This window comes from Molossus molossus, unplaced genomic scaffold, assembly GCF_014108415.1.
Source record: "Molossus molossus isolate mMolMol1 unplaced genomic scaffold, mMolMol1.p scaffold_m16_p_13, whole genome shotgun sequence".
NCBI lineage: Eukaryota > Metazoa > Chordata > Mammalia > Chiroptera > Molossidae > Molossus > Molossus molossus.
Genome location: NW_023425348.1, coordinates 57,860,083 through 57,881,800, shown reverse-complemented (window position 1 = coordinate 57,881,800; position 21,718 = coordinate 57,860,083). Strand labels below are relative to the sequence as shown.

At 39.8% G+C, this 21,718-nt stretch overlaps 1 pseudogene; it reads right to left on the bottom strand.

Moving 5' to 3' along the window:
- Positions 1–8,270: 8,270 nt before the first annotated feature.
- LOC118628626 lies at positions 8,271–11,443 on the bottom strand (annotated as a pseudogene).
- Between the last annotated feature and the right edge of the window lie 10,275 nt (positions 11,444–21,718).

Here is a 21,718-nt window from a genome sequence, read left to right as displayed (position 1 = left end):
AACACCTGCTGAGATCATCCTCATCCCTATCATACACACAAGAGCAAGAAAAATAAATATTTGTTTTTGAGATTTGAGGTTGTTTGTGTGTAACATTGTTGTGGCAATAGCTAAGTGGTATGTACATATGCTTTGGGAGTGCTATGGAGTAAACGTGTCTCCCTCAAATTAATAGATTGAAGCCCTAACCTCTGATCTGACTATGTTTGGAGATAGGACCCTTAGTGAGGTAATGAAGGTTAAATGAGGTTGTAAGGGAGAGACCCTAATCTGACATGACTGGTGTCCTTATAAAAAGAGGAAGAGATACAGAGATCTCTCTCTTTCTCTCTCCATGCACACAGAGAAGAGGCCAGGTAAGAACACAGAGTAGACAGCATTGGTAAGACAGGGAGAGAGACCTTATCACACACCAGCACTGATGGGGCTTTGATCTTGTACTTCCAGCATCCAGAATTGGGAGGAAATAAATTCTGTTGTTTAAACCATGCAGCCTGTGGTATTCTGTTATGGTTGCCAGAGAAGACTAACTCAGGGGGGCATTAGTCGATGGAATTACTTTTGCTACCACAGCTTGTTTTTCCTCTCATTAAGATTTTGGGTTCTAAATCAATTTTCTTAATGGCCAATTTATCAAATTTACTCATTCCTTTTTATGGGTTTATTTACATTTTGTTTCCTTAAGATCATCTTTAAAATGTTCATTTTGGCCCTGGCCAGTTTGGCTCAGTGGTTGAGCGTCGACCTGTGGACCAGAGAGTCCCGGGTTCGGTTCCCACTATTGGCACATACCACAAAAAAAAGAAAAATATTCATTTTCCTTCAATTTAGTCTCCTATGGCTGAATCTAGATAGTATGCCTTAGATAATTAATTGTGTCTTATTTTTATAAAGAATAAGTAAAATATATTCCACAATGGTATATATAAATATATGTATCACCTGGGATAAATCTCACATATAATATTCAGTGCAAAATAAAGCAAGTTGCAGAGTATATATACCAGATGATACCATTTGTATTAAATTTAAAACATGCATTATATTACTATACATAATTTAGGTATACATACATATGTAGTAAAAATATACAGTCATGCCCTGGCCGGTGTGGCTCAGTCGGTTGAGCATCGCCCTGTATACCAAACAGTCGCAGGTCCAATTCCCGTTCAGGGCGCATGCCCAGGTTGTGGCTTCAATCTCCAATAGGGGTGCGTGTAGGAGACAGCAGAACAATGTTCTCACATCTTTTTCTCTCACATCGAAATTTCTCTCTGTCTCCCTCTCCCTTACTCTCTCTCTAAAAAATCCATTAAAATATATTTCTAAAAAATACACACTCACACATATATGCACATCATGTGTAGGAATTATAAACATCACATTCAAAATGCAATTAACTTTGAGGGGGTAGGAAGGAGATCCCATGAAGAGGGGTATATAAGCAGTATCTACCAACTTTTTTTTGGGGGGTATCATTTTCTAAACTTGGTAGTTGGTACATATGGATAGTCATTATATATGTGTTTAGTAGGAATAAATATCATGAGTATTTTATGTTAAGGAACTACCATAAAATTTTTAAATGATACATAAATTTTAAATACCAAAGAGAACCTGTTCTACTCAATGGAAAATAGGAAAAAAGACCTTTCAAATGTACAGTGAATGCACAAATTGGGAAACTATGGTAGTAGTAAATACTCATATAGCTTTAAAGTAATTGTAAATTAGTGAAAACCAGCAATGAAAAGACTAAGGTTGCATTTTTTTAAAGAATCCAGCAAGTGTTTTTTCTATGAGAAAAAACTTTAGAACAAATGAATTCAGAATTGATTAAAATAAATGGGTAGCAAAAGATATATAAGACAAATAGGAAGAAAAATAAGTTGAGGTAACCTCATAATACATGATCAAAGGAGGGAAAAAAAAACCTAATTATAAAGGAAAAGGTGTCATGTTGTGGGTAAAGCAACAAAATGGCAGGAAGGTATAGTTATCATAGACACGCATGCACCACAAAGCATGGCCTTAAATCATGTAAGACAAAAATTGACAGACCTGCAGGGAGAAATATGTATATCAAGAATTTTTGCCTGGTGTGGCTCAGCAGTTCAGCATGGACCATGCACCAAGAGGTCACCAGTTCAATTCCCGGTCAGGGCACATGCCCAGGTTGTGGGCCAAATCCCCAGTGGAGGCCATGCAAGAGGTGGCCGTTCGATGTTCTCTCTCATCCATGTTTCTATCTTTCTCTCCCTCTCCTTTCCTCTTTCTCTAAAATTAATAAAGAAAAGAAATTTTTTTTAATAAAATGAAGAATTCTTGTCATAGAATTCATGTACTCTTCTCAACAAGCCATTCATTTGGTTTCTGGAATCACCCGCAAAATGTATGGTTCAAAACAGGCTCTGCAATTACCCACTGACAATATGCTGGATTTCAGAAAACATTCAGTGATTACACACAAAAAAGAGTGATAGATTTTTATCAATAGTAAGATTATGTCTGCTTGTCCCCAAACCATTTATTAAATAAACCAACGCATCCCACATCGATTTGAAACACTACCTTATCAAATGCTGACCGAAATTCTTCTGGCCTTTCTTTTCCCTTCTATTGATGTTTTTATGCACTAGTAATGCAGTTTAATTACCAGTGATGCAAAGGAACTTCATACTTCACTTTTTCAAAATGTTCCTGGCAATTTTCACAAATTACTTCTTCTGGAAGAAAGTTAGAATAATTGTCAACTTTTTAAAATCCTTTGAATTTTGATTGGCATTAGGTTCTCCAGGTAGATAACTGTATTGTTGTACATAATAGTAAATTTCACTTCATATTTTTGTTCTTTTATAGCATGTAGAACTTCCTGACAATGTTAAGAAAAAAAAATGGTGGTGCCTGGCTGGTGTGGCTCTGTGGACTGAGTGTTGTCCCATGCACCAAGAAGTCACTGGTTAGGTTCCGGGTCAGGGCACATGCCCAGGTTGCAGGCTTGATCCCTGGTGAGGGCATGCAGGAGGCAGCCAATCAATGTTTTTCTCTCATCGATGTTTCTATCTACCCACTCCCTTCCTCTCTATCTAAATATCAATAAAAACATATTAATCTAGATTTCTAGATTGATTAAAATAAATTGCTTATAGGCTTTTTTCTATTTTTTATTTTTTATTTTTTTTTTTTTTATCCTCACCCGAGGATATTTTTCCATTTTTTGTACAGATAGAGTGGGAGGGAGAGAGAGGAAGGGAGAGAGAGAGAGAGAAACATCGATGTGAAGGGACACATCGAGTGGCTGCCACCCGCACGACCAACCAGGGCCAGGGACAAACTGCAACCGAAGTATGTGCCCTTAGCGGGAACCGAACCCGGGTCTCTCCAGACCACAGGCCGACGCTCTAACCGCTGAGCCAAACCGGCCAGGGCCGCTTTTTTTTATTATTATTACTTGCATTTAACCACTTCTCCCCACCTCCACGGATTCCATCCTGATCCAAGTCTCCATATCATATTTTTACCTAAATTATTACAACAACCTCCCATCTGATCTCCCTGCTTCCACTATTCTTGCTGTAAAGACAATCCTGGAGCGATCCTTTTAAAGCATGTCATACTGTGTCTATCTTTGACTTAAAATCTTCCACAGGCTCCTCCTCTTACGCAGAGTAAACGTCAAAGTCCTCATGGTGCCTAAAAGGTACTATATGATCTGATCTCCCCTCCTGCCAACTAATACACTGCTTGCTCCATTCCCACCCTCCTGAGGGTCTTTGCATTTACTGTTTTTTCTGCATAAAATGTTAATCACCCAATGTCTGCATGACTAATTCCCTCCCTTCCTTCAGAACTTGCTGAAATGTCACCTTCTCAAAGAAGGTGTCCTTAACAACTATACACAAAACAGCATCCTTCCTCTAATCACTCTCTCTTCACTTTATTTAGCTTTACTCTATCCAAAGAATGTTTTGCTATCTGAAATATTATATGTTTATAGGGGTTTTTTCATCTACTGACTTCCACTAGCATGTAACTCTACAAAGGAAGTTACATGGTTTTTGTTTGTTTTTTAATCTATATTCCTAGAGCATAGAAAAATTTGTAGAACATGGCAACCCTTCAATAAATACTTGTTGAGTTAAAAAGTAAATCATGAAACTGTAAGGTTCTTTTTTTCTGAGTTTATCTTTAACCATAAATCAAATTGTTCTTTTAAAATCAAGTTGTGATTTTTAAAACAGTCATTAATTTTTTATATCTACTTCAATTCCAAAGTTATTAGTAGTGAAATTTCATATTTAAAGTAGCTTTTAAAAGTATACTTCAGCTATTAATCCCAAGTTTTTTGCATTGAGGTTTGATAAAGTACTGTGTATAATTTTTTGCTTGAGAAATTTATTGAGATTTTTCTATGAGGCTTGTTATATAATCCTTTCCCACAAATGTTTTAAACATAACAGAAAATATTTTCTGTGAGGTAAAAATTTTTATATTGAGATAGATGATAGATAGATGTAATTAAAGTGATTAATTATATTATTCTTATATATTATTTTGACTGGATATTTGCTCTTGCAAAGACTAAGTGAGGACAATAACATTTTCAAGTATTACTTCATTTCTGTGAAACAACCCTGTATTAATAAAAATTTTAGTTTACATATAATAGTTTTTTCTTCCTTTTAAACTCATTTTCCATAAGGTATAAATTACAAGTATATCATCTAACCTATGTAACCATCACCACAATAAATGCTGTAGAATATTTCCATCATCCCAGAATGTTTCTCATGCCACTTTGAAGTCAATATTCCCCAAACCCCTGCCTCACACAGTCACTGTGATTTCTACCACTGTGGATAGGTGGTATGTACTCCCTTGTATCTAACTTCTTTCACTCAGTATAATTTTTGAAGATTTATTTATATTGTTTTATATACAGTTTCTAATTAATTGGGTATTAATTCTCAAGAATTGGGGAGAAAGTGTTAAGTAGCATCCCATTGTACATCAAGTTGGATGGACACATGTATTGTTTCCAGTTTGGGTTATTAGGTATAACACTCATGAACATTCATGTATAAGTATTTCTGTGAATAGTTGAAGTCATTTCTCTTGAATAAATAGCTAGAAATTGTATGATAAGTGTTTGTTATAACTAAGTTGACTTTGCCAGTTTACAAATAGCTATGTAATTTTACACTCTCAGCAGAAATGTATACTCATTCAAATTGTTCCACACATCCTTGACAATTCTTAGTATGTTTATCCTTTATAATTTTAGCCATTCTAATGATTCTGTGGCAGATTTGCATTGTGGGTTTTAATTTAATTTTTATTTCCCTGACTAGTAACAATGAGTATCTGTTTACAATCCATCTGATTATATATATTTTTAAATCCTTACCCAAGGATATTTTTTCATTTTTTTGTTCAGATAGAGTGGGAGGAAGAGAGAAACATTGATGTGAGAAACACGTCAACTGGTTGCCTCCCGCATGATGTGGACCAGGGCCAGGGATGAACCACAACCGAGGTATGTGCCCTTGACCAGAATCAAACCCATGACTCATTGGTCTGAGGGCCAACACTCTAACCACTGAGCTGAACCAGCCAGGGCTGTTTCTCTTCTTTTGTGAAGCTTCTGTTCCACTATTTTGCCCTTTTTTGTTGTTGTTAATTTTCACCAAGGATATTTTTTTCACTGATTTTTAGAGAGATTGGAACGAGAGAAGAGAGAGAGAGATGTGAGAGAGACACATCAATTAATTGCCTCTTACACACACCTCAACCAGGACCTTGAACCTGCAACTCAGGTACCTGCCCTTGACTGGGAATCGAACCCATGACCCTTCGGTTCACGGGCCAATGCTCAAACCACTGAGTAACACTGGCCAAGGCTACTTTCCCATTTTTTTTTTTTTTTTTTTTTTTTAATTTTTATCCTCACCCGAGGACATTTTTCCATTTTTTACTCAGATAGAGCAGGAAGGAGAGAGAAGAAGAGAGAGAAACATCAATGTGAAAGGGACACATTGAGTGGCCGCCACCCACACAACCCAACCAGGGCCAGGGACAAACTGCAGCCAAGGTACATGCCCTTAGCAGGAACCGAACCCGGGTCTCTGTGGACCGCAGGCTGACGCTCTAACCGCTGAGCCAAACCGGCCAGGGCTACTTTCCCATTTTTAAATTGGGTATATTATCTTATTATTATTGAGTTGTAAGAGACCTTATTGTATTCTAGATAGGAGTCTTGCTTCCTTTGGGATACTGTTATACTCACGTGCTCACATTTCTTTCCCTTTTAAATCACTTTTTCTGTGGAAGTCAGATGCCATGAAATGAAGTCATTCAAGCAAGCAATGGAGGAGTCCATGTCAATGAATGGAAGTCCTTGGCCAATAACCAGTGAGGACCGAGGCCTGTCAACAAAAGGAGTGAACTTAAAACTGGATTCTTTAGCCTCAGTTGACCCTGGAGATGACTGCAGACCTGGCTGGGAGCTGGACTGCAACCTCAGGAGACCTTGAGCCAGAACCAGCCAGCTGAACTTGCGCCAGACAGCCTACTCTCAGTATCTGCGTGAGATAATAAGCATTTGTTCTTCTGAATTGCTACATTTTCAGGCAATTTGCTGCAAAGCAATAGATGACTAAATCCATCCAAACCATGTTAACTCCAGTTCAACCCCAAAATCTGGAAAGCATATTTGGTACAGTTGGCTAGAGGTGCAGCCTAAGTTTAACTCGGAAGCCACAGTACCCAGGAAGGATTCATTATCAGATCGCTTTACCTGGGTTCTCAAGCCCAGATCAGATTAGGTGCAATGGTATAAACTGCTTCCATTCCAAACAAAATTAAGTCCTGCTATTCTTCCTCATTATTGAGTGTTTTTTTACCAGGAGCATCTTTCTCTGTGTGTGTTCTCAATGCTCTCTATCCTACAGCTACTCTTTCATAGCATTATTTCTGCCTCTAAGACTTCCATGGTGGGAAGAAATTGTTAAGGCCATCTAGATCAACACATATATTTGAATCTCTCTACAACATCCCACAAGTGGTCTTCTAGCTTATTTTTGAAATTTTTATGTCACGATATCCTTAGGTAACTTATTCTATCTTTGATTTATTCTGAATCTTAGAACATTCCTCCAAAAATAAACAGAATTCAATTTCTCTTCCTTCCTGCTTCACTTGGTTCTCAAGGTACTTATTTTGGGCAGTACTTCCCAGGAGAATTAGCTGTGACTGAGACACACTTCTGAAGCAAGGATTGATTATTAATTGTTGGGGATTTAAAACAAATCATATTTTCTTTACTATAAAGTCCCTAGCTGGACTTGGTTTTCTATGAGCCATCTCATTAGCTGGATATATTCTAGACAATTATTCATTCAATACTCAAGAAAGTATCTGGGGTAGGGGGTTAGGCTCTTCAATTATGGATCCGCAGATATTTCTGCTCTTGGCAAAACTTTTGTGGCTATTCCTGTAGCTAACAAATGTCTTGCCCTTGTCTCTGGGAGGGACCTGAGCCAAGCACTATAAACCCAAGCCTCATGTTGCCTACTCTGGCTTGCCAGGATGATGGTAAGATTAATTGTTTCCATAAAGTAGGGTACTCTAAAGACTTCCTGGAGAGCTTGGCTCATCTGTAGATCTAGGAAACTTGTATGAATGGTTTCTTGCCTTCATAAAGATAGCCAAAATCTGCCAGGTTCTGTACAAAACTCTTAATATAGTCCACAGAGCCCATGGATGTGGCACCTGACTTGTTTCCGCCTCATTTCTCACTATGGTTTTCCTCCCACTTTGAGTTTCAGTTACATTGGCATTCTTTCTATTAGTCAGAATCTGTATAATTAACTCAAAATGAATGAATTTAGGATTATTTTTAATTCTCATAATTTTAATGGTCAACAGCTTCTGGTTGGCTCTGGATGGTACAGTTAAACAACAGACTTGGAGATCCCCACCCCACGCACATTCACATCCCTCAGCTTCCATCAACATTGCACTGCCCAGTCAGAGGTCCACAGCCTCAGACTCCCCTTGGCTTACAGAAATCCACATCTTAATTTGATGAGTTGAAAAGACCCTTGGTACATTTGTGATCTGTGCTTATTTTTTTTAAATAACAGCTATTAAACCAAACACCTTCCTGCTCTCCATTACCTCATGGAGCAAAAAAGTGTTCCTGTGTGATCTGAACACTCTGTTGTCTCCTGTGGGCTGTGCTGTCTACTCCTCTCCCTGCTGGACTGAGGTCACATGGCCTAGAGCTCATAAACCTTCTTTACACAGTACATCAGGGCAGCGAGTGCCGTCATGTTGTGGATTCTCTTTCTGTGCAAGTTGTCCTTTCGGACCAGCACCACTGGGGTGGAGGAATGAGTGTGTGCAGGGGCAGGTGGGCAGTTTACAGGCATTGAACTCTATTTGGTATTTGCAGCAAGGGTCAAACTGCCAGGAGATCCCAAGGGGTACAGCAAGCCAGGCTCAGCAGGCAGGGAGATGTAGTGGGAGCGATCTAAGGGCAGTGCCAATGGGGTGAAGAGTCAATCAGTGCCCACCAGCACAGTGGTCTTGTGCAGATAGTTGCCCAGGGAGATCCAGCGAGCAATCTCATCACCAATGCAGGTGGGTTCAATTACAATATACTTGTACTGGGCCTCCAGGGCCTGCTCCAGCTCCTACTCAAACTGGTCCCAGGCATTCTCCCCACTGTAGATCTCATGCACCATGTAACAGTCTGGCCAACAAGCTCAGCTTGCACTGTTCCTTCCTACATGGGCAATTGTGTCTCAAAGATGTGGACAGGCCAAGTGGCAATCTGTTTCATGTGCTCACTGCCAGTGTGCTGAATTTTGCACAAGAATTCAGGCTATAGCCCACCAGTATGGCTCAGTAGTTGAGTGTGGACCCATGCACCAAGAGGTCTCTGGTTAGATTCCCGGTCAGGGCACATGCCCAAGCTGTGGGCTTGACCCCCAGCCAGGGGCGTGCAGGAGGCGGTCTAGCAATGTTCTGTCTCATCGATGTTTCTGTCACTCTCTCTCCCTCTCCGTTTCTCTCTCCAAAATCAACAAAGAAAAAAAAAAATTAAGAATTCAGGCTACAGCTCAGAATCCGACACTCTTCATTACAAATACTTCATTACTCTCTCGGTGCTGCTGCCACTGATGCCCAGGGCCAAGACGCCTCCTTCCCCACGAGCCATCTTGGAGACCTGAATTTGGGATTTTAATTGCATATGTAAAATCCCTTTACTTTTGCCATCTACAATAACCTAATCATGGGAGTACCATTTGTCGTATTCACAGATCATTGTCAAGTGGAAGGGATTTGCAGTGAGTGTACACTAGAAGGCTGGAATCAGCTGAGGTCTTTCAAATATTGAGTGATTTTTTTTTGTTGATATATATTGTTTGTGTATATATATACATATATATCTATATACACGTTTATATGTGTGTGCGTAGTATTATTTTCCATTGTTTGCATGAAAAATAATGCAATCATTAATAAATAGTAATACAATAAACTCTTGTGTTTCATGTACTCACAACTGTAAACCTACTTTTGCCCACCCTGGTATGTGTGTATATGTATATACACATATATATACACACACACATACTAATCAATGTCCATCAGTGTTGGAAACTAAAGTGTTACCCCCCAGTAAGTATATAGGTTGTTATCTGATTTGATTTATTTGGAGTGAAGAGGTTACTTTGAGTATACAAGTAACTCTACACTTCTGGGTGTGAAGCGTGGGCAGGCAGAGACCCACTGGAAGATTTTCTAATAAGGTGCTCCAGTGTGCCTCATAACATTAAAATTGAAGTAAAACGTTGTCATTAACATTTTGAAAGTTTGAGGTTTCAGATCATACCTCTTTCATCTTTTTCTTGGAGGCACAGAAACCTTTCCAGCCTAGGTCCTTTTCATGATTCATAAAGGGAAATAGCTTGCCAAGTATACCCTCTGTATGTGATTTATAAACATGATATACATCCAAATTCTCTCTACATTAAAGTTATTCAATTTACTCTAATGGCCCTTATATTAGAATTATGTCTATTCATAGCAGACAACACCTGTAAGTTATTAGCTTGAATTATAGTTCTTGCTAATTTTCATCATTAAAGACTTGGATTTAGGGAGGAAGGCCTCTGAATTTTGCAAATCTATCCTAAAATGGCTGTCTCTTATATTAGAAAATTATAAACTTAGAAAATTATAAGGATACACAAAATATTTCTCTTATAAGAAAAAAAGCAGGGGAATGAGCTGATCATGAGTGATAATCCAAAATAGTCCATACTGCCCAGCCAGTGTGGCGCAGTGGCTGAGCATCGACCCATGCACCAAGAGATCGCCAGTTCGATTCCTAGTCAGGGCACATGCCCAGGTTGTGGGCCCAATCCCCAGTGGGGGGCATGCAGGAGGCGGCCAGTCGATGTTCTCTCTCATTGATGTTTCTATCTCTTTCTCCTTCCTCTCTCTCTAAAATCAATAAAGGAAAAAACAAAAAACAAATAATAAAATGGTCCATACTGGTCAGCTTCCACCCTCTGATCAGTATTCCCTGTTTTTATCACTATTTGTTGAACTCAAGGTTACCTACATAAAAAAACAAAGTTCTTAAATTCACTCATAAGTAATATGATACTGAATAAATTAAAAGAAAAGGCAAAAAGTAGATCTAATTATTCAGAGATAGATAGATAGATAGATAGATAGATGATAGATAGATAGATAGATAGATAGATAGATAGATAGATAAATAGATAGCTAATGCTAAGGGTTGGGTTTGGCAGGGTTGACTCACTCATTAGACATAATATGCACAGATTAGTGGCCCAGAAAAATGTTTTAATTATGATGTTTTAAAATTAAAATTAATATATTAATAAAGTGATCATATAACAATGAATCCAGCCTAGATTATATTCAGCTATGCAACCAAACAGTGGTAAAATAGAACTTCTAACATTTTTTATTGAGGAGGGAGCCCTTGAAGGCAAAAGTTCCTAAAGCCCACAAAAATAATAATGGGGTCCTGGCTTGGGGGGCTTTAACCTTTCTCTATTCATAATATCCCTCATGGTCACCACCATCACAAAGCTTCCTCACAACATGCAGTGTTAGTAAAAACCACGTGATTGTCGTAGAAATACAGCTTCAAGACAAGAAGGCTGCCCTCCCTTTTAACAAGATTGCTCCTGAGTCTCTCACAGACTCTAAGCCGCTATTGGATTAACAGTTTGGGAAAACATCAAATTATATCCAAACTTTATATTTAAAAATTACTAGCTTCGAGCTAACCACACTCGCAGTACGCTCCTCTGTGCCCGCTGCTCCGCCCTGAGCGCTCCCATGATGTGCGGTGGGAGCCCCTCCACCTGCCCGCCACGACCGAGGTCCAGGCCATCACCGACGAGGGGAATCCCCAGCTGGAGGAGAAGGAAAACAAAAAAGTACAGCACCTCTAAGACTGTGGTGTTCAAGAGCCAGCTGGTCACCAGGACCACTATTTCATCAAGGTTCAAGTTGAAGATGAGGACTTCATACACATTGGAGTGTTCGAAAGTCTCCCACATGAAAACAAACCCTTGGCCTTGCCCAGCTATCAGACCAACAAGACCAAGCATGAGGAGCTGAGCTATTTCTACTTCTGGATTTTTAACTGAGCCTATCCTCCATGTGGTTCTCCGTCATCTGCGATCGCATGTCTGGGGTCCTAAATGAACAATGTCTCTAGCTATGCCACTTTCAATGGAAGAGGTTGTTCTGCACCAATCTGGATTCTGTTTCTGATGTTAATAGGAGGTTTTCTTCCCAATCAATGATCTTACTTAAATTGCTTTCAAAGATGGCTTAGATTATCTCTAAATACACATATTCTTAAATCTTTGCAAATTTCCAAATAAATAAAAATTACTCATTTATTAAATAACCTAATGATCATAAATGGCACAAAATAAGATTGAGACTTTTGATTTAGATGCTAGTGTCTGATCTTTGAAAGAAGTCATAAAGGAAAAGCTCAATATCTGACCAGTACAAGAACCAACAAACCACAGGGAAAATGAAAACAGCAGTAGTTGTCTCATCTGTGAGAGAAATGAATTATTATGTATAATATATTGAAAGTTTACTCTAACATACATAAATATCATAACTATCCCCCCTTAATGGCAAATGACTGGGGGGGGTGTTCTATGGAAAGTAACCTCACAGGGTGATTTGATCATAAATTCCTAACTGGGCAGGTCATGGTGGGTAGTCATGCCCCAGGCATATAACATTTTTCATAAAGGTTTATCTTTGCCTTAAGCAAGCCCTGAACATTGTTGTGCACCTAGGTTAACGCACCTTTGAAATAAACCCTCAAGAGAACACATAATCCTGTTAATTATCCTGTAATCCAAACTCTGCCTTGTTTTCTCTCAACTTCATATAATCTTTTTTACATTTTCTCCTTAATTTCAAATGCATAAAAGAAATTGCAAAACTGTCATTCTTGGGAGCATCTGAAATTTTGCTTCCCGGCAGTTGTCGTCAGCTTGGCTCAAATAAACTCATAAAAATTCTCTACAGGTTTGGACGTTCTTACATTGACATGACATAAATAGAACAAAATGTAGATGGTAAACAAACAGGAAAATGTTCCAGGCTGCAACAAAATTCAAATTAAACAAGTGAGACATGTTTTTATATCTATTAACTTGACAAAGAAGATGTAGTAATAATATCAGTTGCATTGTTTACAATGAAGTTGACGTACACCTTTCTGACATTCTGACAGTGTATATAAAAGAGGGACATGCCAAACATAAGTAACACAAGTAAACAAATAAACAAGCAAACAAATAGGAACATGCCAACATGTATTGAGAACCATAAAAATGTTCACACCCTTTGACCCAGTACATTTCATTCATTATAATTTAGCCTGAGGAGATAATTCAAAAGAAGGGCAAATCCCTGTGCATGAGGATCTTTATTGTAGCATTCTCTAAAAGAGCAAAAATGGAAAACAAATGAAATGTCCAACAATAGGGACTGTGAAAACAGTGGAGTAAATTGCAGTACTTTAACTGGATGGAACATTCTGCAGCTCTCACAATAATAATTATAAGGAGTGTGAGACCGTGTAAAGAGTTGTTAAAAACACCATTTAGTAAAACAAAATATCCAATTATATAGATGCTTTGATTATAACTATGTAAAATATGCCAGTATGTAGACTTGACTACAGAAAGGGGGTGGAATAAAGTGTTTTCTCCTTCATTTCTTCAAAACAGACCCCATGGGGTGAGGATCCAGCCTACATTTCCAGGTTTAACCCCTGCCATTCCCCACTGTGTTCACCATGTTTTAGACACACTGGCTTGCTCTCTGCTCTGGATGCTGAGTACATCCTTTTCCTTTGCAATTTCTGTCTCTTCCACTTGAATTGCATGAGCCCTACATCTTTCTGTGTAACCTCATCTTTTCTTGTGGTTTTAATTATCGCAATTAACATGAATAGCAGTAGGATAAGCAGTGACTGGTCAGTATGGAATTAGCAACAACACACAAGAAATCATGACTAGAAAGGAAGAAAAAATTGCGCTGGCCCGTTTGGCTCAGTGGTTGAAGTGTCAGCCCACAGATCAAAGAGTCTCAGGTTAGATTCCCAGTCAAGGGCACCTACCTCGGTTGCGGGTTAGATCCCCGGCCCCCCAGTCGGATCTTTTAAGAAAAGATGATGAGAGGGGAGTGTGGAGTGAAAATGTGATTGAGACACATAGGAGAAACTTGAGCATTTTTATGGGGAAGGAGCCAGAAAGAGGGAACGCTGTGCTATAGAGGACCTCGGATTAACTAAAGCAAATTCCTTGAGGACCTTTTAAATGCAAATTTCCTTTGAAGAGATAAAATATGTAACTCCTAAGGATTCTGGTTCCCATTTAGCATCCTTCTTTTCTATCACTGTGAACTTCTATACTATATTGCAAATATCTCCTTCTCCATCTGTGTATAAACTCTAAGCTAACTGAGCAGCGGAGAGAGGTCTTAATCATGATTGTATCTCAGTGCTTAATACAAAACAAAGGCTCCACAATTAATGAATACATTTATCTGTTGACTTTTTTCTAAGTGACAGGGGTGTCCTGGAGCAGCATGAATTCCCTCAATAAATGCATAAGAAGGAGCAATGAAAAAGAGAAGGGACAATACCAAAGAGAATGTAGATGCCAGAAAAGAACTTTACCCCCAAAAAAGTAGTGTCTGATGATTCAGGGGAGCCGGAAGCAGGCCACAGACTGGGCAGGAAGCTGAGAGAGGTGCTCTCAAAGTATTACAGCCACAAGAACTCTTTAGTTGGTCTAGTTCCAATGTCCCACTTAACAGGTGAGAAGACACGACAGAGGTCCAGAGAGCATGAGTGACATGCACAGGATCACATAGACTCTTAGTGGCAAAGACAAGCCACAGAAGCACATTCTTCTGAGACCAGCCTGTACTTAGGTGAGCAGACGCTTAGGGCTTGTCTCAGCTGAATTTCAGCTGGACTCTCCTCTGTCCTGAGGATGCTGGCTTGCTACCACTTTTCTGTCTGAAATTACAAAGTTTTCAGTCCTAATACCTGCCCCATAAAAAGGGATGCTGCAATTGCTGGAGGGGAGAAAATGCAGAAAACAGAAGATGCCATTATTGTCAAGACTATAATCCTGGTGCCCAGGCCACAAGCAGACCAATTTAATCAGAATCTGGAGGAGGTGGTGAAACCCAGGTATCAGCATTTTGTAAAGGTCCCAGGGGATTCCAGTGAGCATTCAAGGTTGAGAACCAATGGATTAGAAGTCTCTGAGGTGCAGGCATGAGAGCCACCCAGATCTTCCTTGCCCTGCTCCTTCCTCTTTATTCTCAGTCACCTGCCCCCAGGTACCTCAATCCTGTCCCAGGGCTACTGCTGAAGGTCCAGTTGGGCCACACCCCCTAAATTAAACAATTCTGGAGATCTCAGGATCCCCCAGATGCCCTGAGATTGGCCTGTCAGACGATGGCAGAAGCCGCCTTTCTTCTGGTTCTAATAGAATGATGTATTATAAATAGCCTCCCTTTCTTCCAGATCCCAGACTCCTTAGCCAAATGGAGGTGCGCAAGGGCTGCCTCTAACGAGATGCAGGAGACAAATGAGCTTTCCAAATGAGCAGTTGTCAGAGTAGTGGCTGAATTAAGACAAATACTTAACACTCCGCGTCCTTCTTATAAACTAACTACTCCTGTGGGGCTGGGGGAGGCAGGTACTGCCAAGAGCCCTGCAGGAACGGAGCTGAGTGTCCCGGGTGGGATTTCCGATAAGGAAGGACTCCAGGGGAAGAGATGGAAGGGTCCTCGCTTGCCTGCTCACTTCCTACATGCCCCCTCCTCCTCCTCCTTCCTCCTCCCCCTCTTCCCACCCTCACCCCTACTCTGCCCTGGTCTCTCAGGAGAACCTAATTCCTACTCAGTTTATTTATTTATTTATTTATTTTATTTATTTATTTATTTATTTATTTATTTTAATCCTCGCCCGAGGACATTTTTGCATTCATCTTTAGATAGGGAGAGAGGGAGGAAGAGGGAGAGAGGGAGGAAGAGAGAGAGAGAGAAACATCAATGTGAGAGAGACACACGGAGGTGCTGCCACCCACACGACCCCAACCGGAGCCGGGGACAAACTGCAACTGAGGTACATGCCCTTAGTGGGAACCGAACCCAGGTCTCTTTGGACCGTGGGCCGACACTCTAACCTCTGAGTCGAACCAGCCAGGGTCCTCCTGCTCAGTTGAAGAGAAAAGTTCTCACTGTTCCAAACTCTTGCTCAGGTCTCAGGTCTCCTCAGGTCTCAGGTCTCATTCATTTGAGGTTAAAATGCCAGATACCAGCTGGCACTGGTGCCTTCCTGGGATCTAGGACTCAGAAGAGAAAAGGAAGCATCATCCACCAGGGAACATTGTCCATATCCCTAAACAATTTCATCCAGAGGGATGCTATACAGGGTTATCTTGCTGATTTACCCATTATTAATTCACTAATTTAATAGATATTTATTTTCACCATAAACAAGGTGAATCGTGTTGCTTCTACAACTTGTGTACAGCCCAGCAGCTGAGATAAGCATGTATGTGCACATGACAGGACATATAGCTACAGGTCAGATGCCTCAGAGATATCGCCCTCCCCCATCAACACAGTCAAGTTCAGGTTCATTTGGTCATTGAAGACCATATCAGTGGCAGTATGCCAGGAGGAAACTTCTGGGAGGAAAGAAAATTGGATCATGGTCATTCTCTTGGTTGACTTTGGACATCAGTGCAAACACATTTGATAGACTGGGACTGTTCCAGTCAAGGCCAGAAAGCAAGAAAAAGCCATGGCAATGAGAATGGTGTGTGAGCACCCAGGGGTGACCTGGACCCCAAGGATTGGCCAGCAAAAAGAAATGTTGCTTCTGGAAAAAGGGAGCTGCTGGAAACAAGAAAATCTAAACCAGCAGTGTTATGTGCACACTGTGGGGAATGAAGGAGGGGGTCTGTGAGTATAACTCAGCCGTTACAGGGGCACCTTAAAATTAAATCTCAGAGCAGAAAATCCCCCTTGCACTTAGGAACAAGACATCAGTGGCTCCCCATTACCTAGAACTATGAGTTACAGTTAGGCAGGCCCCACTCCCCAACAAGAAAGAGTATACAGCCCTAGAGTGTATTACTCATGCCCAACCTTTAGGTTGAGAAAAACAACCATGGTGACTCACTTTTAAATCGTGTTTACTAATGCATCTGAATCATTATGTTGTCACACAAAAAAGTAAGAGGATGAGAACCACGAGCCTCAAAAATCAAGTTCACCTGACAAGGCATGCATAGATATTCACAACCTAATTTCAATCACGTTTGGCTCTCCTCTCTGGCCTCTAGACAGTTTCTTTCTGGGGTCCATTCTGTTGGACATGAAATCCAGCATGCCTAGAGAGAAGAGAACAGGAGAAAGAGTCACAAGAAATGAGGCTGGAGACACGAAATGCACCGGGTCTCAGAGCTTTTTAAAGTCCGTTTTTGGACATTATTCCAAGGGTAACGGAGAGCCAGGGAAGACTGACAAGCCTGCGAATGACCAGACTGGAATGGTGTTTGTCACGTGACAGGCAATCAGAACATTTTAGCACCTTCCCAAATCATTTAGCACCAACAATTTTAATTCTTTTTCATCTAATCTCGTTTTTTTCTTTATTCCCCCTAAAGATGTTTTGGAAAGAAAATACCACTTCAACATTTTGCTGCTAGACACAATAAACAAATATGAATAAGGACCTGGGTCCTTCCCTTGAGACATATTTACAATGAGCCATAACATGGTGTGATACGAACCATGCTGATGACAAGGGTCAACACTCTCAGAGGGCAAGAACTGCATCCTTCACCTGACAGTCCTTAACGTTGGACACACATGTGGCACAGTGGCCTTCAGCACAGCCTTCTTGGCCAAATGAGGCATGATCTGGGAGTCCAGAGGACAGAGCAGGAGGGTTAGATGCACCATGAGTTTAATCTCAAGATTTAATATAGGCTCAATGAGGACTGTGTCTTTCTTTCTGTATATTTTACTGATATATGTTTGGGATTGTTTTCAATATGCTTTCTGGTGGGTTTTGTTTTTGTTTTTAATGGAAATTTCTTCTGAGTGATTTTCAAATAAAAACTCTCCTAACATGAAACTCTGTATAATAACCTGAAAACATCAAATCTAGACTGAGATGTTTGGTTTGGTAATATTAAATTCCTAACTATTTATGGTATTTCAATCTGAGTCACAGATCACATGGGGTGAATTTCATTCTCTACTGCTGCCTTTTCCCACCACCTACCTGTGTACCCCTGGCCGCCTAACTAACTTCTAGCTGACACGTGTTTAGAAAATCAGAGTAATTTTACCCTTAGCTTGAGCAATACACCAGTGAACTGGTCTGAGAGTCCTGTAATTTCAGACAAATTAAATGATGACGGGGTCAAAACTAACATTGTTCCTTCTATTAACATGTGTAGTTCTCCCAGTTTCTATGCTCATGTATTTTATTTCTGTGGCAAGTTGAAAAATAAGGCAAATAATCCTATTGGCTAGGGGAACACAGCACTATCGCGGGAAAGGGAAAGGCAAAGGTTTTATTCCTGTGTGTGTTCTTCAGATTCATACAGTGAAATTGAACTTGGTCACATTGGTTCCTTTTTCTTAAAGTTTTACTCTTCCAGAGGAAAGCTGTAGCTGCCTGTCCTTAAGTACATTGGATTTGGTGGCTCCATGTGTGACAGCTGTCGTGCACTGATATGACCTCTCAGGGAACACAAATGCATTTCTAATACCTACAAATGCTCCTCGGGTAAGAAATATTTTATAAAGGAAAGTCTAAAAGTAATTCTTATACTTTATAGCAAACCTGTACTATTTTTATGCATCTGTAAGTACTTTTATTATAAAACCCCAACTCAAAGTAAAAAAATTTAAGTACAAAGAGTGTAGTAAAGAAAATTAAAGTTCCTGTTTCCTAATTCAATCCCACAGTCACATACCCCTAAGGTGCCTTGGACCTCCTTTCAGAATGTTTTTCCCTATACTAAATAAATGAAGTATCTCTCATATGTTTTACCACAAATAGGATCATCCTATCCAGTTTTGTATTTTTCAGTTTTCACCTGTAATTAGGTTGGTACATGTAGATCTTAGTATTCTTTTTAGTGCCTGCACAGCATTGCATATATAGAAGTACCATCATTTATTTTACCTGTTAATAATTACGCAGCTTCCTCTCTTTTCTCGCAATTAGAAATAGCATGGTGGTAAACATTTTTCAACATACATTTTTTTTTTCCCCAAACTTAAGCAAATATATCCACCATGTAAATTCCAAGCAGAAATCTTAACACTTTTAAAAATAACATTCTTCAGCGCTCATTTAGCTCAGAAACCTGCAGCTAGTTCAGGACTGGGGAGGGAAGGCTTGTGTCCGCTCCACGCAGCATCAGGTGGAGGGGCTTGGCAGAGGGGTAGAGGATTCATTTCCAAGGTGGATTACTCACGTTGTTAGAGCCGGCTTTCGGTTGAGCGCTCAGCTGGGCCTGATGGCTGGGAACCCTCAATTTCTCTCTGCATGAGTCACTCCATGTGCCCTAGCCTTCCTCGCGACATGATACTTGGATACCAGGGGCAAGAATCCTGAAGGACAGAACTAGGCAAAAGCTATACTGCATATTGTGACCCAGAAGTTTCATGGTATCCCATCTGCTAAACTATATTCATTATATAGTAGTCACAAGGGTTCATCCAGTTTAAGAGGAGTAACATAAACTCATCTCTTGAAAGAAATGTGGCAAAGTTTTTTTAAAAGCAGGTGGGATGGGAAATATTGCAGCCACTACTGGAAAATACAATCTGCCATAGTCAAAATAGACCTTCTTTGACTCCAGATAAATAGTTCAAAATATTATATGTTGATTTTTGAAATAGTACATCCAAGTTTTATTGTTTTTCCTTTGATCTGATTCTGAAAAAAAATCTTTTCCTAGACCTACCAGTTGTTTTTCTGCATGATCACCAGCTTTTCTTTAATTGATGAGAAACAATGTTTTTTCATTCCCCTCCATTTAGCATAGCTCCTAATGATATTGTTGTTACTATTCCATATGAAATATGGCATTTTCATTTACTGAAAACAAACTCTAGATGTGGAAAGGTAAAGCAACTGTTTAAAAAACTCATTAGTGTTGCAGGTGGGATTTGAACCTAGGATTCTGTTCTAAGCCTAGGTTCTTACTGTTAATTAAACTTTCTAAAGCTTTGGGTTGAGGGTTTTGTTATGTAAAGCTAATCAGTAAGAAAATCTTTAGTCATGGCTCAGTCCAAGTGAACTATGCTAATCTCTTAGAAATGGTGAAATATCCTAGGATCATTCTTGCCAAGGATGTGGGTTATACAACAGATTTGCATTTGAATATTATTATGTTAGTTGTTCTGTGTGACAGAAAAATTGAACAAATATAACAATGCAGGATCTAAAGATCCAGTGTAGAGAGAACTAAAATATTGTGTTGCTTGCTTTCCATTCTTTTCACAAGTCAATTTCATGGTGCTATAAGATAATGGAGTCTGATTAAAGTCATAGTAAGATAAGGAACTCATAGACTTAAAAAAAAAAAAAGGAAGCACAGAAATTTTGCTAGTAGATAAAAGCAATCACAGAAAGCTTCCTGAAAGAAGCAGATCTTGACCAGTGACATTAAGAAAAAGAAAACTAGCCCTGGGTAGTTTTGCTCAGCGGTTAGAGCATCGGCCAGAGGACAAAAGAGTCCTGGGTTCACTTCCAGTCAAGGGCACATACCTGGCCCCAGCCCTAGTTGGGGTCATGCAGGAGGCAACCAATCAATGTGTCTCTCTCACATGGATGTTTCCCTCTCTCTCTCCCCCTCCCTCCCTCCCTCCCTCACACTCTATCTGAAGATAGATGGAAAAATATCCTTGAGTGAGAACTAGAAAAAAAAGAAAAAGAAAACTATGTTGTTTAGGGTTAATTCCAAAAACTGGCGGTGTATCCGAAATACTGGGGAGTTTAGAAACTATTCAGTGCTCACTCTTGAGCCCTGGAGACTCAAATCCAGTTGACATATGATGGGTCGTTATTAATACCCAGAAGATGAAGATGTAATAAGCCTCAGGCCTCTTTTGAAAAAACACAGACTTAGGACACTGTTCAGGTTTTTTTTTTAAATAACATTCTATCTTTTGCAATTTTTTTTTTTTTAAGTTTTGATGTCTTTCTTGTCATCTGATATTTTTCCAACTTCCTGTTTTATTATCTTGGAATACCTACAAGGTAATGTCTGCTCTTTAATAGAAGCCAAGATTCTGATTCATTCTTCTATTAATGTCATATTAGGTTATTGTAATTATCTTTTGTGCTGAACCAGATGAAACTCCATTTTCATGTTTTCATTGAAATGAAAATGGATAAGACTCCTAGACTACATAATTATGGGCTACTTGATATATTAATATTTATATATTTTTTCAATATCAAAGTATTGCCACTGAACTAGACCAGTAGTATTTGGGTGAGCTTTTCTTTTTAGTACAAAAATGACTTCCTCATAGATCAGATCTTTTTCAATGTTTGCAACAACTTTGAAAATTAGATGGATACTCCAGTGACTTATCGAAAGGATGATTACTCTGGACAAAATGGGGCCACATAATATTCCTGGCAAGCTCAAGGGAGACTTGTGTGGTCGCCCTACAAACTCAGAGACCTAATGTAACTGCATAGGATGGTCTGAGCCCTGGCCAGTTTGGCTCAGTGGTTAGAGCGTCCACCTGTGGTCCAGAGAGACCCGGGTTTGGTTCCCGCTAAGGGCATGTACCTCAGTTGCAGTTTGTCCCCGGGCCTGGTTGGGTTGTGCGGGTGGCAGCCACTCGATGTGTCCCTTTCACGTCGATGTTTCCCCCACCCCCCCCAACTCTATCTGAACAAAAAATGGAAAAATGTCCTCAGGTGAGGGAAAAAAAAAACTATTTTAACTAAAAGGAGTTTATGGTGGGTAGTCATGTCCTCGGTTAGAATCCTCCCTGATAAAAGTCAATCTTTATCTTAATTGAGCCTATTGTCTTTTTGCATCTACAAAAACAC